The following is a 17,147-nucleotide window of genomic DNA, read 5'->3' as shown; positions in this document are numbered from 1 at the left end:
AGAAGCCAGACTCTGCATGCAGTACAACACTGGAGAAAAGGAAAGAGATATGCACTTCCTCTCATACTGAGCAAAATACAAAAATGTGATAGCTGCACTTTTCCCAAAGCCGATATATTTCAATTAATAAATTTAAAACAAAATGCTTTTCTACCTTTGTTATCTGGGAATTTTTATTTTTCTAATTTATATGATCTCAGTCTCTGGTTTCTTCTTTCCTTTTTCTTTTCTTAACTCTCTTTTCAGGGTCTAGCTTAGGGTCTAGATATTGTAATTTTTTTAAAATATCTGATATATTTGTGTCTTTTACTGCTAAGTTCGGTTAATTTCTTGTATTATTTACCTGTTGTAAACCCATTTTGGATTGTAATTTTGATCATGAAAGGCAGTCTGAAAATGTATACTAGCATATTAGGTGTCCCCTCCCCCCAGTTGCAGTCCCCTTAGAATCAAAGCTATAGAGAGAGGAAAGGTCCCACTTAACTTTCTTTCTGAAGTTCTGAGAGAAGAGGACATTTCTCTGAGTAAGTGAGAATTATTTTGCTCTGTGTTTTGCTAACTTAAAGACTGGGGTTTAAAAAAGGAATTGTAGATTATTGATGGAGACAGAATTTTTTTTAAATCAAACTTCATTAGCTAGTCTCCATACACTTTCCCCCATAGTTCTAAACCTTGAACTTTCTGACACAGCACGAACAGCCTGTAGAAGGCACAGCAAGATCTAGTTCTGTCTTCATTCCTACCCACTCCCCAGCTCCCACTCACCCCTTGCACAACTCTTATAGTCAATTATTCTAATTAGAATAACAAGAGGACTGTTTTAATTAGAGTTTTAATTGCATTTAATTAGTTTCTGAGAAGCTAACACTAAATAAATTACACATTATACCCTACAATCTTAAGGCTCTTTATATTCATCTAATGTCCCTAGTACCTTAAGAAGTTTTAATTAAACAAATATCAAGATGCAGACAGCAATTCAGCAGTGAGAGGGGTGTTATCCAGTCTTTTGCACTCAGTGCCCCATGTATGATTATCTCCAAGTTGGTGAGAGGTTACATGTGTGTGCTCAATGCAAAGAACTCCTAGCTCTCAGAGTATGAGTCCATTCTCTTGAGGCTAGAGTAGCAGACTTGGAGGAGCTAAGGGAGACAGAGAGGTACATAGAAGACACCTACAGGGACGTTGTAGAGAAGTTCCACCTCCAGTCTGGCAGCCCCTGTGCTGCCTTGGAAAAGGAAAGTCTCTTAAAAGGAGAGCATCATCCGGGTGAAGTAGGAAATATTCCTGTAGCCAGGGCCTTCCCACCAGGGGATGCAATATCCTCTCGCACCGAGGATGTGTCTCCAGGATCTCCTGCCCAGGAGGGAAGGGTTAGGATGGCTGTTGTAGTTGGTGATTTGATTATAAGACATGTAAATAGCTGGGTGGCTGGTGGACATGAGGATCGCATGGCAGTGGCATACCAAGGGGGGGGGCGGTGGGGGCAGTCCGCCCCAGGTGCAAGCCGCCGGGGGGTGCCGCGCGCCGGTCAGCGTCGTTTGTTTCCATGCTCCCTCTGCCCCGGAACAGGAAGTAACCTGTTCCGGGGCAGAGGGAGCATGGAAATGAATGACGCTGACCGGCGTACGGCACCCCCTCCCCCCAGCGGCATGCACCCGGGGGGAGGGGGTTCTTTCGCCGGGGTGGGGGGTGTCCTTTCGCCGGGGGGGGGGGTTGCACTGCATGGGGGGGGGGGGGCGGGGCGCATCGGCGATCCGCCCCGGGTGTCAGCACCCCTAGGAACGCCACTGTCGCATGGTGACTTGCCTGCCTGGTGCGAAGGTGGTGGACCTCATGCATCACCTAGATAGGATATTAGATAGTGAAGGGGAGTAGCTGGCTGTCTTGGTATAGGTGGGTACCAATGACATAGGAAAATGTGGGAGGGAGGTTCTGTAAGCCAAACTTAGGCTCCTAGCTATAAAGCTGAAATCCAGATCCTCCAGAGTAGCATTTTTAGAAATGCTCCCGTTCCAAGCACTGGGCCCAAGAGACAGATAGAGCTCCAGAGTCTCAATGTGTGGATGAGGCAATGGTGCATGGAGGAGAGTTTTAGATTTGTTAGGAAATGGGCTACATTCTGGGGAAGGGGGAACCTATTCCAAAAGGATGGGCTCCACCTTAGCTAGGGAGGGACCAGGCTGTTCACATTGGCATTTAAAACAGGAGATAGAGCATCTTTTAAACTAGAAACTTGGAGAAGGCCAACAGTTACTCAAAAGTGCATGGTTCAGAATAAAGCATCTTTCAAAGATATCACCAAAATAGGGAAGATAGGGCATCCCAATAGCAAGGTTGCAATAGAGACCATAGTAGATCAGGTGTATTAAAAAAAAAAAAGCAGAGATTTTCAAGATTGCACATTATCACTGTCAACTGCTGAGCAAGATGCAAATAGGAACAACAAACAGTTTGAAATGTCTATATGCAAATACCAGAAGCCTAAGAAATAAGATGGGAGACTTAGAATATATTGCACTAAATGAAAAAATAGATATAATAAGCATCGCTGAGACCTGGTGGAAGCAGGATAATTAGTGGGACACTGTCATACCAGGATATAAATTATATCACAGTGATCGGGTAGATCAAATTGTTGTGTGTGTGTGGGGGAGGGGGGTAGCATTATATATTAAGGAAAGCCTTGAATCGAATAGCCTAAAAATCCTGCAGGACATGAAGCACATCTTGGAATCCCTATGTATTGAACTTCCGTGTGTAAAGGGGAAAAAGATAGTGATAGGACTGTACTACCGTCCACCTGGCCAGGATGAACAGACAGATATAGAAATGTTACCAGAAATTAGGGAGGCTAACAAACTGGAGAACACAATATTAATGGGTGATTTCAATTACCCCATATATTAACTGGGTAAATGTAACATCAGGTATAAAATCAAGGGCTGCTTTATGGAGAAGCTGGTACAGGAACCCCCAAGAGGAGAAAAAATTCTAGCCCTAGTCCTTAGTGGAGCGCATGATCTGGTGCAGGAAAGGAGGTAATGGTGCTGAGGCCGCTTGATAACAGTGATCATAACATGATCAGATTTGATATGAGCTCTTGAGTAAGTACACACAAGAAATCCAATAAGTTAGCATTTAACTTTAAAAAAAGGAGATTATGATAAAATGAGAACGGTGAAAAAAAAATTAAGTGGAGCAGCTGCAAAGGTCAAAAATTTACATCAGGTGTGGATGCTGTTAAAAAATACCATCCTGGAAGCCCAGGTCAAATATATTCCATGTATTAAAAATGGAAGAAGGAAGACCAAATGACAGCTGGTATGGTTAAAAAGTGAGGTGAAGGTAGCTATTAGAGCTAAAAGAAAATCCTTCAGAATATGGAAGAAGGATCCAACTGAAAATAATAGGAAACGGTATAAGGAGTGGCAAGTCAAATGCAAAACACTGATAAGGAAGGAAAAGAGGAACTTTGAAAAAAAGATTGCGTTGGAGGCAAAAACACATTGTAAACATATTTTTTTAGGTATATTAAAAGCAAGAAACTGACAAAAGAATCAGTTGGACCGCTAGATGACCGAGGGGTAAAAAGGGCACTTAGGGAAGGCAGGCCATAGCTTAACAAGCATTAACGATGCGATGAGAGCCTGAAGCTGAGTCCACAAATATAATGGGAGATCCTCCGACGAAGCTGGTCAGGTGAAACGGGTGCCTGTCAGGATCTTCTTAAGAGAAGTGATGAGTTCTTGCGGTTTAAAAGTTAACGCTAAGGAAGAATGAAGAATTGAAGAGGTGTTGATTTATTTTTCAAAAATACAGAAAACCCCCCCCAATAAAATAATAAGAAAGACTGTATAAAATAAAGAATGATTATTAATAATTTTTTTTGACCAATGATTGAATGTGGGCTCATGATTTCAACAAAGCCATGTAAATTATGTGGCAATATTATCATGTAGCATTTTTTGAGGTCCTTTTTCATATCCAAAAATCATTCTTTGGTGATATTGGAAGTTTTTGAAAGTTCTTCATTGTTTATAGTTGACATTAATGTGAAAAGAACTGTGTTTTTACAGCCAACTAAGTGTGAGCTGTTATTTGCATCGACATAAGCGACAACGATATATCATTTATAGTTTATTATTTATATCTCGCCTTTATCCAAGGCGGGTAACAAGGCAACATACACAAGTTAAAATACAAACAACACATTACCAACAAACACAAATACAGCAAAGCAATAAAGTCAATAGGCCATAGGCAGATCAAAACAGTTCATCAGTTTGGCTTAGAAGATGGCATTTAAGCATTGATTTAAACAATGATAGAGTCCGTTGCGACTTCAACACTGATGGCAATTTGTTGCACTCCGATGGGTCAGTCACAGAAAAGATACCAATGTTGGTGATGTTCACATGCAAATGTCAAACTTGGCACAAGCACTCGCCAATTGCAATGCCCTTGATGGCACATACCATTGCAGTGCATTACTCAAGTAAAAAGCATAGCTAGGGTACAGTCCCAAATGTACCAGCAGTAACAATTTAACTTTAAGCCTTTGTGCCACAGTGAGCCAATGCATTTGCTGCTGTAGCAAAGGGGAAACATGCTCAAATTTCATAGTGCCACATAATAAACGCGCAGACAATTCTGGACCATCTTCAATGCCTGTAGACATGAAACAGGCAAACCCAGATATACAATATTACAGTAATCCAGGGTACCATAAATCATTGCCTGTATCACCTTTCGAAAATCACCCCTGGACAACACAGAGTGCAGCTTACTCAGCAACTTCAATTTGAAGTGTAAACTCTTCACCACCTGCCTGAATCTGAGGCTTGAAAGACAAAGCAGAGTCCAAAAGAACCCCTAAATTCCGGACCTCAGATGAGACAGGCATAGCAGTCCAAGTCAAGGATACGGCAAGGGGAAATCTGGAAACAATCAACACCCCTGTTTTACCTACATTTAACTGTAAACAATTACTTTTCATCCACTCCAGTATTCCTTCAAGTACGTCTTGTACTTTTGTTAACAGCCATAGAAGATGCAAATGGAACAAATCCATGGAATTGTACGAGGTTACACAAAAACAAGCAAAAAGAAAAATCTTTTTCATTTGCCAAAAATAGTGAGCACTCTTAATGTTATTTAAATATTTTATTTAAATTTTATCATTTACAAGTTACACTTATAAAACTGAAAAACGGCAGGTAATACTTTTACATATTGATTTTACAAAGAAAAAGAAAAAGCACAAAGCTTTCTTAAGCCTTCTCAGACCACAATACATTTCAAGAGGGCGGAGAACACTTAGTAGGAGTATATTAGAAAACATAAACCAAAATTTAGCAAATGGCCTGACCTTAAACTGACTTTTTTAAACTCCGTCTTTAATATGCAGTCTATTTAATAATTTTCTTAGCTTCTATAAATGATTTCAAGTGGCTTGGGTCAAGGAAAACATATTTGTTACCCTGGTATTTCACACAACATTTGCAGGGATATGCCAATAGAAATGAGGCTCCCATCGCCTTAACCTCCTCTCTAAAAGCCAAAAAGGCTTTACGTCGTTCTTGAGTAGTCTTTACAACATCTGGAAATACCCAAATCTTTTGTCCACAAAAAGTTTTTGAGGAATTTTTAAAGTATACTTTCATCAAAGAATTTAAATCCTGTTTGAAAACAAAAGAGATGAGCAAAGTCCGTCGATCCTTAACCTCCGATAATGAATCTTCTAGAAGCTCTGAAATATTCAAAGTATCAATTTCTTGAGAAACTCTATTATCAGTTATTTTTGAAACTGGAAGATAGTACAATTTATTGACCGGTGGGATTGCAGCTTGTGGATATTTAAGTATTTCAACCAGGTATTTTTTAAAAAGATCAAGAGCTGATATCCCTCTGGCCAACGGGAAATTTAACATTCTTAAATTCAGTCTCCTGTTGAAGTTTTCAAATTGTTCTATTTTGCGAGCCGTCATAATTTTATCTTTAATCAGCATCTCCGTAGTAGATTTTAAAGTTTGATGTTCAGCTTGAATTTGTGTTACTCGAGTCAACATGTCTTGCTTTACATCTTCAAGGGCTAAGGTTAAAGAGTCTACTTTGTTTACCAGTATAGTAGTTTCCTGTGATACTTTTGTGACTGTAGCCGTTAAATTTTGTAATATAGTCCAAATAGACTGCAAAGTTACCTCCCTGGGAGCTTCCACGTCTGCTTCCATGATTGTTTCGCCTGTGTTCTGAGGTGAGGAGCTGCCGATCAAGGCTAAACCGCTACCGACTTCCGGTGCTATTAGCCGTTGTATCTCATCTCGAGAAGACGCAGGGCAGGGAGGTATAACGGATTCCGGCGGAGAGAGTGAAATCTCATTCCCAAGCAAGGCTGTCGCTCCTCCGGCAGCCTGAACAGCGGGACTCAACGCTCCGGTACTAGTCCGAGGGTCGGAAGCATAGCGAAGAATCGTCTGTTGGATTGGCGACGAGGTTCTTGCCGGCGGCAGCACGGCCTTCACCACAGCCTTTCTTTTAGAATGCGGCATTACGTTTCTTAAAGTAAAACAGTTAGACTCTTAATGTTATTACCCTCTAACCAAATTGAAAGCCAATCAAAACAAAACAAACCAAACAATGCTGGCTGTAACCAACACAGGAAATGAAATGAAAATTTCTGGGCTGTCCGGTGTCTACCATGCAAGAGTTTCACTGACAAACTTAACTTTTATTCACAGGGATGAGCTCAGCGGTCACTCCATGAAGCTGAGAAGGCAGCATTGTGGATCCATACATACAGAGATGTGCTTGTGTTTCCCAACCTTAATGATCTGGGCTTGAGAAATGAGCTTTTACTTTCCAGGAACGTACCCAAGAGGTGGCAGTGTTGCTCCATACATAAACCCAAAGAATAGCAAGCATCCTTCTGCTTCTTACAGTGCTCTAAGCGGGTCTAGGCACACCTCAGTAAAGCCAGATGCTGCCATGATGACCACATAAGGACTTTTATCAAAGAGTCTTAACGTACTGGAAACATAAGCAGTTTCTATAATGGGGGCAAGGGTGCTCTGGAGAGTATGTATGTACTTGGAATGTTGTATTGCAGACTGCTTACCCAATAAGAACATCCTCATTATAACAGCCATACACAAAGGACAACTGTAGAAAGTTGTCTGCCAGTGAACTATGTGCTTTAAGTACAGGCTGGATCAACTTTTGTAACTGTTTTGGGGATAATTTTCAAAGACTTACAACCACTTTTTTTTCCATAGAAATAGGTTGTTATAAAATGTACCTGAAGTTTAAGAGGGCAACATTATAAAGAGAGTGCCTAGGTTAAGAGGTCAAGTAGGTGACTATTTCAGCACTATTTTAGAAAGACACATAAACATCTAAGGCTTGATATTCAAAGCAATTTAAGTGGGTAGGAGAGGCTGTTGCCCACTTAAATCACTTGGAACCTGCTAAATCACCAATATTTAGCAGCATTTAAACCAGGCAGTACCTCTGAAGATCGGCACTAAGCAGCCATCTTGGGAGCCAGGCCACACAGAGGATGGGGGCAGAGTTGGGGAGGAGCCAGGAGTTCTGCGGGTGCTAGTTGATATTTGATGCCAGCACCCGCATAGCTAGCAGGGCATACAGGACCACATACAACGCAGTCCTAAATTTGTCTAGTTAGCTATGTGGGTGCCGGTACTGAATATCGACCGGCACCAAAACAACTTCCAGTACCGGTCAAAATGTGTCCAGTTTCTTTCTCTCCATCCTACAGGTTGCTGAATCCCATGATAAATCAAGGCTCAATAAAAGCAAGCCTTTTAGCACACCTATATAACGAGAGCCGAATAGGATTCTCTCTGCGCAGAGTAAAACCATGGGAGTATGGTGACTCTAGGTCAAGGCAGAGCTAGAACATCAGATGCCTCTTTGAGATAGCCTTTCACAATGTCTGCTAATATCTTCAGGGAGCAGAAAAATGTTGATTAGGATTAGGGCATTTTGCAGATGATTGCAGAGTGGGGGGGGGGGGGGATGATCTATGTTGTAGAAATGCTTTGCAGCATTGAGTGCCTCCACAGAAGAGGTACTGGCACATCTAGGCGAGGGCATAGCCAGACTTCGGCGGGAGGGGGGTCCAGAGCCCGAGGTGGGGGGGCACATTTTAGCCCCCCCTGGCGCCGCCAACCCCCCCCCCCCATTTTTGACCTGCCCCACCGCCGCCGCCACCACCAACTTTGACCCCCTGCCGACAACCCTCTCGACCCCCCCTCCCGCCAACAACCCTCCTCCACCGCCGCCGTCGGCTACCTTTGCTGGCGGGAGACCCCCAACCCCCCACCAGCCGAGGTCCTCTTCTTCCGGTGCAAGGCTTCATTCTGTTTCTGCGAGTCTGACATCCTGCACGTACACGTCCTGCACGTTGTATGTGCAGGACGTCAGACTCACAGAAACAGAACGAAGCCTTGCGCCGGAAGAGGAGGATCTCAGCTACCTTTGCAGGTGGGGGACCCCAACCCCCGCCAGCCGAGGTCCTCAACCGTGTTGCTGGCTGATCTGCAAGGCTTTGTTCTGTTTCTGTGAGTCTGACGACCTGCACTTGTTACATTTGTACCCTGCGCTTTCCCACTCATGGCAGGCTCAATGCGGCTTACATGGGGCAATGGAGGGTTAAGTGACTTGCCCAGAGTCACAAGGAGCTGCCTGTGCCTGAAGTGGGAATTGAACTCAGTTCCTCAGTTCCCCAGGACCAAAGTCCACCACCCTAACCACTAGGCCACTCCACTCCACTTACAACGTGCAGGATGTCAGACTCACAGAAACAGAATGAAGTCTTGCGCTGGAAGAAGAGGACCTCGGCTGGCGGGGGTTGGGGTCCCCCGCCAGCAAAGGTAGCCGATGGCGGCGGGGCAGGGTTGGCGCCGGGAAGGGGGGGTTGAGAGGGTCATCGGCAGGCGGGTCCAGGGCCAAATCTATGGGGGCCCAGGCCCCCGTGGCCCCACGTAGCTACGCCACTGCATCTAGGGAGTCCAAGTGCCTTTTCTTGATCAGAAGGAGAATCTGATCTGGTCTGCTTGCACTTGACCAGCACTTTGGCTAGAGATTTATTGATTCAAATCTTGCTATACCACTTAAACTAACTGGTAGAGCTAAGCAAGAAAGCTCTGCTTGGGTATCTGCAGCAGTGCCGTAGCGAGGGCGGCTGACACCCGGGGCGGGTCGCTGCTGCGCACCCCCCCCCCCCCGGGTGCAGCATGGGGCCCCCTCCTCCGGAGCGCATTTTAAATTGATTTAAAAGAGAGAGGCGGGAGGGAGGGCCGATCCACCCCCCGAGTCCATGTTGTTGAGAGCTGTGTCGGCTCCGTTGGTTCCTTGCTCTCTCTGCCCCGGAACAGGAAGTAACCTGTTCCGGGGCAGAGGGAGCAAGGAACCAACGGAGCGGACACCCCCCAGTGGCGTGCACCCGGGGCGGACCGCCCTCCCGCCCCCCTTCCTACGCCACTGATCTGCAGGTGCTCAAGAAGCAGCTGTGCTGTGAGCTTGGATACCTCAAGGGCATCTGCCATTTTAAGCAACTGGATTCTTAGGGTCACTGCTCCTAGAGGTTGAAAATGTCATAAGAACTTAAGAGTAGCCATACTGGGTCAGACCAATGGTCCAACTAGCCCAATATCCTGTTTTTCAAACAGTGGCCAAGCCAGGCCACAAGTACCTGGTAGAAACCCAAATCATTCCATGCTACAAATCTCAATGCTACAAATCCCAGCGCAAGCAGTTGCTTCCCCATGTCTGTCTCAATAGCAGACTATGGACTTTTCCTCCAGGAATTTGTCCAAACTTATTTTTAAACCCAGATACACTAACCGCTGTTACCACCTCCTCCGGCAAAGAGTTAACTATTTGTTGAGTGAAAAAATATTTTCTCCTATTTGTTTTAAAAGTATTTCCATGTAACTTCCTGCAGAGGAAGCCTTTTTACAAGGCTTTTCTAACAACTTCTTTTCAGCATCCAAATGCTCTCTAAGTCATTTCAGATGTTTTCTTCATGATATCAGTGACATTCAAGCCCAGTGCTTACGCTCTTTTTGGTCAAGTTTAGAACCGAATCACAAGAGGAATTTAGTTTGCATGTTGAAGTTTTGGATTTTCAGGCATGGATGAAATCCTGACTTAGGCAACAGTCTTCTGGCTTTACCAGGAAAAAGTTTTAAGTAAACGCAGTGAAAGCAGCATTGAAACTCAACGTGGGAGAGTTTTGTTTTGTGCTGAGGCACCAAGATCACTGTGCACTGGAAGGGTCTTGCACGCTCAGATCTTTACACTAAAGTTCTGAGCTCTGGGAAAGTAGTTCTATCCTGGTGCCCTTAGCCTGCTTGTACTACTACTACTACTAATAGCATTTATATAGCGCTACCAGACGCACGCAGCACTGAACATTTGACATCGAGAGACAGTCCCTGCTCAAAAAGCTTACATCTAGGTAGACAGAAATAGTAAAATCCAATTTATGGTATGTGTCTGAATCCTATGTTACCACTTATCCGGGATGAGGGGGGAGAATCTAGAATTCTGCAGGGCTGGTATGACTGAGCTTGGTTACTCAAATTACCTGTTTGGATTGAACAGATTTGGTGACACTCATTCATCCACAGGTCAGATATTCCTACGATGGAGGGGTAGAAAGAATGCCATCCTGAATGCTACATCTTTTCCTATCTCCACCTCTGCTTTTATGTAGTTTAATTATTGCTTTCTGGAATCTGGCCTTGTCTAATTTTGTTGATCCTAGAGACACTGGCATGTGTTCTGATTTATAACTGAACTCTACCTACTTCAGAATAAAGCAGGCATCTAGGAGACAGTCAACCTTGTGTGTAAATTCAATTAATGTCACTAGATAAACATCACTGTTCTTTCACCAGACATTCTGACTACTACAGTACAGAGTGCATACTTCAGCACATTAAGCCTTAAATCCAGCCTCAGAGAAACACTATTATACTTCAGTTATCTTATTTTTACTTTTTTGCTTTTCTTTCTTCTGCCAGGCACTCACCTCTGTTCCTTATCTTTCAGGTACTTTCCTTCTCCCTCCTTTCTCTTCCAGGCACTTTCCCTCTCCCCATCCCCTCCATACTTGCTCTCTCTCTGTCTTCCCTTCAAAAGCCCTCCTCCTCTTTCCCTCTCCCCTCCTTCCTGGCACTCTCTCTCACGCCAAATACCTTCCTCCTCCCTTCCCTTCCCTCCCTTCACTTCCAGCAATCTCCCTCTTCTTTATCCCTCCAGTCTGTCTCCTTCTATGCAGTAGGCAGCACCAAAGTTGGCCAATGAGCAGCTCTTCCCAGAGACTGGGCTGGGCCCCGCCCCCGCCCCCCAAGGTTGCCGTTGTCCCCGCCCCCTCCGTCCACCACCGGGCCGGGCCCCCCTGAATTCAAATCATAGCGCCTCACCTCGACCTCGCTCCATGTGAAAGAAGCGCAGCAGCGGCAGTCTGCAGATCGCCTCCCTTCGGGCCTTTCCTCCCTGTGTCCCGCCCTCGCGCAAGTTACGTCAGATGAGGGCGGGACAGAGGGAGGGAAGGCCCGAAGGGAGGCGATCTGCAGACTGCCGCTGCTGCGCTTCTTTCACACGGAGTGAGGTCGAGGTGAGGCGGGTTGAGGGGACTGCGGCACCGGGCCCCCCTTGGAGGCCTGGGCCAGGGGAATTTTGTCCCCCCTGCCCCCCCTCTCAGCGGCCCTGGTGGCTGCTCTCCTCAGGTTCTGGCCAGCAGCATCAGTGGTTGTTTGTGAGTCTGCATGACATGCAAACACTTAAGTTTGAGCCCACGGGAACATGGACAACTCTCTCTCTCCCTACTGCCTCCCCTCACAGACACGCCCGAGTCTGCACCATTGTGTAACACTGAGTGTACTCTTTTCAAACTGCCTAGTTAATAAAGTGAGCTTCAAATGTATAAAATAAATGTTTGATGTAATGTAATGACAACAGTAAGGCAATTTTCCCAAATACAATAATACCTACCTCTTATTCTCTGTAGGTTCTTTTCTTCTTGTCAACCAAGCTTTCCAAACAAATTGTAGATTTTACTGGATTAAGGGGCATTAAGTTTGTTTATGATGAAATTAACACAGTGTCTCCTTTTCTAAGCTACTTTAAATTTTAGAACATGCCAGAGCATAGCAAGATAGGGTACAATGGGGCCGTGGTTGATGTGTTTTGCTGATTATGATTTGGAACTAATGCAAGATGCTTATTTTTACCTTTTTAAAATCACTCTGCAGATTATGATCTGCTTCTTCAAGTAAAGGCTAGAAATAATATTCAGAATCATTTCCAAAGAGAACAGCGCTAGAACCAGGTGTTCCAGTGTCATTGCCAATTAATGTGGAGCATAGGAGCCAACTTTTCAAAATGATTGGGAGTGCTGAATTTTTTTTTTTTTTTACAGGTGGTGCATTCCCCCCTCTCCCCCCCTCCACCCCCCTCTTCCCCTCCCTCCACCCTCCTCTCCATCCCCCTCTCCCCTCCATTCATACCTAGCAATTCTCCTCTCTCCCCTACCCTCCCCTCTCATCCATGTCCAGCGAATTCTCCTCTCTCCCCTGCCCTCCCCTCCCCTCCATCCATGTCCAACAAGTCTCATCTCTCCCCTGCCCTCTGTTCCATGTCCAGTGATTTCTCCTCTCTCCCCTCCCCCTCCATGTCCAGTAACTCGCCCCAAACACCACCTGCCCCTTCTCAGCCCTCCCTCTCCTCCGAGATCTAGTCCCAACCCCAGCCCGACCTCTTCTCCCACAACAGTCCTCCGTCCTCACCTTCCTGCCGCCCAGAATTTTAAATTCATCTTACCTTGCTCGGTCCCGGCAGCAGTGAAAGGCGAGCAGGCTTGGCTTCAGCCTTCCCTTCTCTCTCAGCTCTGGTCCCGCCCTCATTTCATGTTTCCGCGAGGGCGGGAACAGAGCTGAGAGAGAAGGGAAGGCGGAAGCTACTCCTCCACCACATAAAAAGTTAAACACAAAGCCTTCTGGAAGAGGGGATTGCCTGCTATTGGTAAATGGTGTTACCTATTGTCTGGAAACAGGATATGTGCACATCATTTTCCAGATAGAACTGTGGTCTATGGTTCCCAGCCAAGGGCTCTCACTGCAATAGCTGAGCTAGGGCAGGTTATCATTCTGACTGATTGAGCAGGGAGACCAGAACAACAGGAAACTGCAAGGCTAAAACAAAATCTTTATGAATTGTCAGAAATGTTTATTTCTAGTTAAGGGACTTTAGGACTCAAGTTTATGTTTGGATGCTCCATGGACCAGGCAACGTAAAGTTTGAGTATCTTACAATATAGTTTCTTAGCACAAGGGTCTCTCTGAAGTACAGAGATAGTGCCATGGCTTGCTGCCCTCAAAGCCTGGACCAGATGGATACTCCCAGATATATTATTGCTATGACTCTTGCATTCTGACCATAGTATTACAAAGTATTTATTCTCTAATGCATGAACCACTCTGATTATTATAAAATGAGGTTCATTTTGGAAGTTTTTCTCTTCAGAGTGCAATGTCTGCTATAATTGTTATTACTCTCCCCCAGTGCATCTTCTCTAGTAAAAAAGGTGCTGGTACTCAAATGTTAGGCCACCCTTCAAGGATGGGGTGATCACTGAGGGACCCACCCCACAATAGCCAGGCCCCCTGCAACCAGTCATAGAACCTATGACAAAGCAGAATTGGTGTATAGAGCCTGAGCTCTTTCATTAAAACTTTGGGTCTACGGGTCAATTTTAGCAGACAACGGAAAAGGTGCCGGTACTCAGTACCCCCAAGTACCCCCTCAAAAAAAGCCCTGCTCTCACCTGTGTTTGGCAGTAATATAAGGAGGCAATTCTATAAAACAGGTGCCAACATTTATAGTATATGCATGTTACATGCTACCTGCATAAATATTTAGAATACTAGCATTCACAGGCATCTGTGCGCAGTTTCGCCTGTGTATGTCAAAACGCCACCTGTGCACTATGCTGAACATTCCCGCTTAATTGACATAATAGCTGGTTTTGCTTTAGATGTAAACGGACATTTTTAGCAGCACTATCCATTTAAGTGCCACTGAATATGACCGGTTAGCTCTGAACAAATGCTTTAACTAGCCAGGAGCCATTTCTGGCCAGTTAAATCACTTTGAATATCAACCCCTACGTTTTTTTTTTTAACATTAGTCAGAGATAGAGTGGGACATCACCAGGAGTAGCTCATTCTTTCCCAAATAACATAGCAGTGACTTTCCCCAAGAGACTACAGCAAAAAGGGCCAAGCAAAGTTGAGATTCACCTTGGTATCTCTAGACTCAACGCATTCAAGTCATCTGGGGGATCCTTTTACTAAGCTGTATTAGGCGCTAATCTCTTGGCTCTTCAACCAGGCCTTTAACGGAAGAAGTAAAATGACACTGGCTGCATAAACTATAGCAGGACATGTTTATCCACTCCTACCCCAGCTGATAATGTTCAAACAACTTTCTTTAAACTAGTCCCTTATTTTCGTACTCATGTTACTCTATCTTATCTATCTATATTGTTCCATCTTTGCTTACACCCTATGCTGTCTATTAAAATGATTTACTGTGTATTGTGCATTGTGTTGACATTATAATATAACATACTATGCCATACTTTGTATTGATGTTTGAATAGTTTTACTGTTGCAGTTCTCTATTGCTTATGTTTGACTCATTCTTGCTGCACACCGCCTTGAGCGAATTCCTTCAAAAGCTTTTCAGCTTGGAGAAGAGACGGCTGAGGGGAGATATGATAGAAGTGTATAAAATAATGAGTGGAATGGATCAGGTGGATGTGAAGCGACTGTTCACGCTATCCAAAAATACTAGGACTAGAGGGCATGAGTTGAAGCTACAGTGTGGTAAATTTAAAACGAATCGGAGAAAAGTTTTCTTCACCCAACGGGTAATTAGACTCTGGAATTCGTTGCCGGAGAACGTGGTACGGGCGGTTAGCTTGACGGAGTTTAAAAAGGGGTTAGATAGATTCCTAAAGGACAAGTCCATAGACCGCTATTAAATGGACTTGGAAAAATTCCGCATTTTTAGGTATAACTTGTCTGGAATGTTTTTACGTTTGGGGAGCGTGCCAGGTGCCCTTGACCTGGATTGGCCACTGTCGGTGACAGGATGCTGGGCTAGATGGACCTTTGGTCTTTCCCAGTATGGCACTACTTATGTACTTATGAGGTAAATCAATCCTAATAAATAAATAATGCATATTTGCAAGGGGGCATAAACAGAAGGCGCATGAGTGGTAAATAGGTGGGCTTCCATGTGTAACTTACAGAATACTGCTGCACTTATATTTTATGTATGTCAGTTAAGCTAGTACTCTATTTATTTATATTTTGCTCACCCATTTTTCAGTAGTAGCTCAAGGTGAGTTACATTCAGATACACTGGATATTTCTCTGTCCCAGGAGGGCTCACAATCTAAGTTTGTACCTGAGGCAACGGAGGGTTAAGTGACTTGCCCAAGATCACAAGGAGCAGCAGTGGGATATGAACCAGCCACCTCTGGATTGCAAGACTGGTGCTCTAACCACTAGGCCACTCCTCCACTTGTTATTCTTTAGGCTTCTACATGGAATGTTGCTACTCTTTGAGATTCTGCATGGAATCTTGTCACTCTTTAGGATTCCAGAATCGTTGCTGAGCTGCAAGCGCAGGCTTCTGGTTCTGTGAGTCTGACGTCCTGCACGTACGTGCAGGACGTCAGACTCACAGAAACAGAAGCCTGCGCAGCCACATTGCCAGGTACACTGGATATTTCTGTGTCCCAGGAGGGCTCACAATCTAAGTTTGTACCTGAGGCAACGGAGGGTTAAGTGACTTGCCCAAGATCACAAGGAGCAGCAGTGGGATTTGAACCGGCCATCTCTGGATGGCAAGACTGGTGCTCTACTACTACTACTATTTAGCATTTCTATAGCGCTACAAGGCGTACGCAGCGCTGCACAAACATAGAAGAAAGACAGTCCCTGCTCAAAGAGCTTACAATCTAACCACTAGGCCACTCCTCCACTCTTTAATGGAATAGGATCTTATAAGATGCCCCTTGGGCGCCTAAATGTAGGTGCTCTGTTGTAAAATAAACCTTCACTTGTCTTTATAAAGGTCTTATTCCATCAATATGGGCTGGATTCGGTAAATGGAGCCCAGTAATACTCTATAAAGAGCACTCCGGGATCAGAGTTCTTTATTGAATACCATTAATCACCAAATTCTAGGCGCGCATCCATAATATTCTATAATATTGCATGCAATTTTTCAGTATACTCCTGTCCTACCCATGTCCCTCCCATGGGAACGCCCCTTTTACAGTTGCATGTGGATACACTTAGGCGCTATCCAGTGACGTAGGGAGCAGGAAACCAGCGGAACCGACACCCCCCCAGCGGTGTGCACACAGCAGGCAAGAATGCATTTGGGGGGGGGGGCTTGGGTGATGTGCCGGGGGGGGGGGGGGGAGGTTGATGCGCCGAGGGGGGGTGTCATGCTGCACCCGGGGGGCGGGGTGCACAGAACCGCCCCGGGTGGCAGCTGCCCTCGCTACGCCACTGGCGCTATCCTATAACTGGCACGTTAGTGTATTTCTATGCTGCTTAGCCGTTTCAGCCCTATTTCAGCACCGTGCATCTGTTGGAACACATTTCTGAGCCAAACTTTGTGCCCTAATTTGTTATTATATTCTCTTTGATCCTGTGACGGAAGGATTAACTGTTCCTCATATTCTGAATTGCAGTAATGATGGTGTTTCATCACCAATGTTTATTTCTTTGTGATTAGAAAGATATAAACTTAACTTGGCTCAGACATATGATCTCAGGCAGTAGTTTGCTGTTTGTTCCATGTGCCAGTAATGAGCTTTATCTTGTCCCACGTTGGAGACTATTCCCCAAATTCTATAAAAGGTGCTAAAAATTGTGTGCACAAATTTGGGTGCTCGCTCAATTTGTGCATGCAATTTAATTGAATGAGCCAATTAGTGCCGACAATTGGGCCCTATTAATTATCGGTGCTAATTGGCATCAATTTAAATTTATATGTGCATATTTACGCACCGGATCCTCATGCAAATTTTATGC

At 44.7% G+C, this 17,147-nt stretch overlaps 1 protein-coding gene across 2 annotated transcripts in view; it reads right to left on the bottom strand.

The window, feature by feature from the left end:
• Nucleotides 1–17,147, bottom strand: part of PRKCH (protein kinase C eta) — a 232,794-nt gene that overhangs the window by 96,747 nt on the left and 118,900 nt on the right. The window lies entirely within an intron of this gene.

The sequence above is a fragment of the Microcaecilia unicolor genome, chromosome 9, assembly GCF_901765095.1.
Source record: "Microcaecilia unicolor chromosome 9, aMicUni1.1, whole genome shotgun sequence".
Taxonomy (NCBI): domain Eukaryota; kingdom Metazoa; phylum Chordata; class Amphibia; order Gymnophiona; family Siphonopidae; genus Microcaecilia; species Microcaecilia unicolor.
Note: the sequence above shows the minus strand (reverse complement) of the source record. Positions and strands in the feature narration are given on the sequence as shown.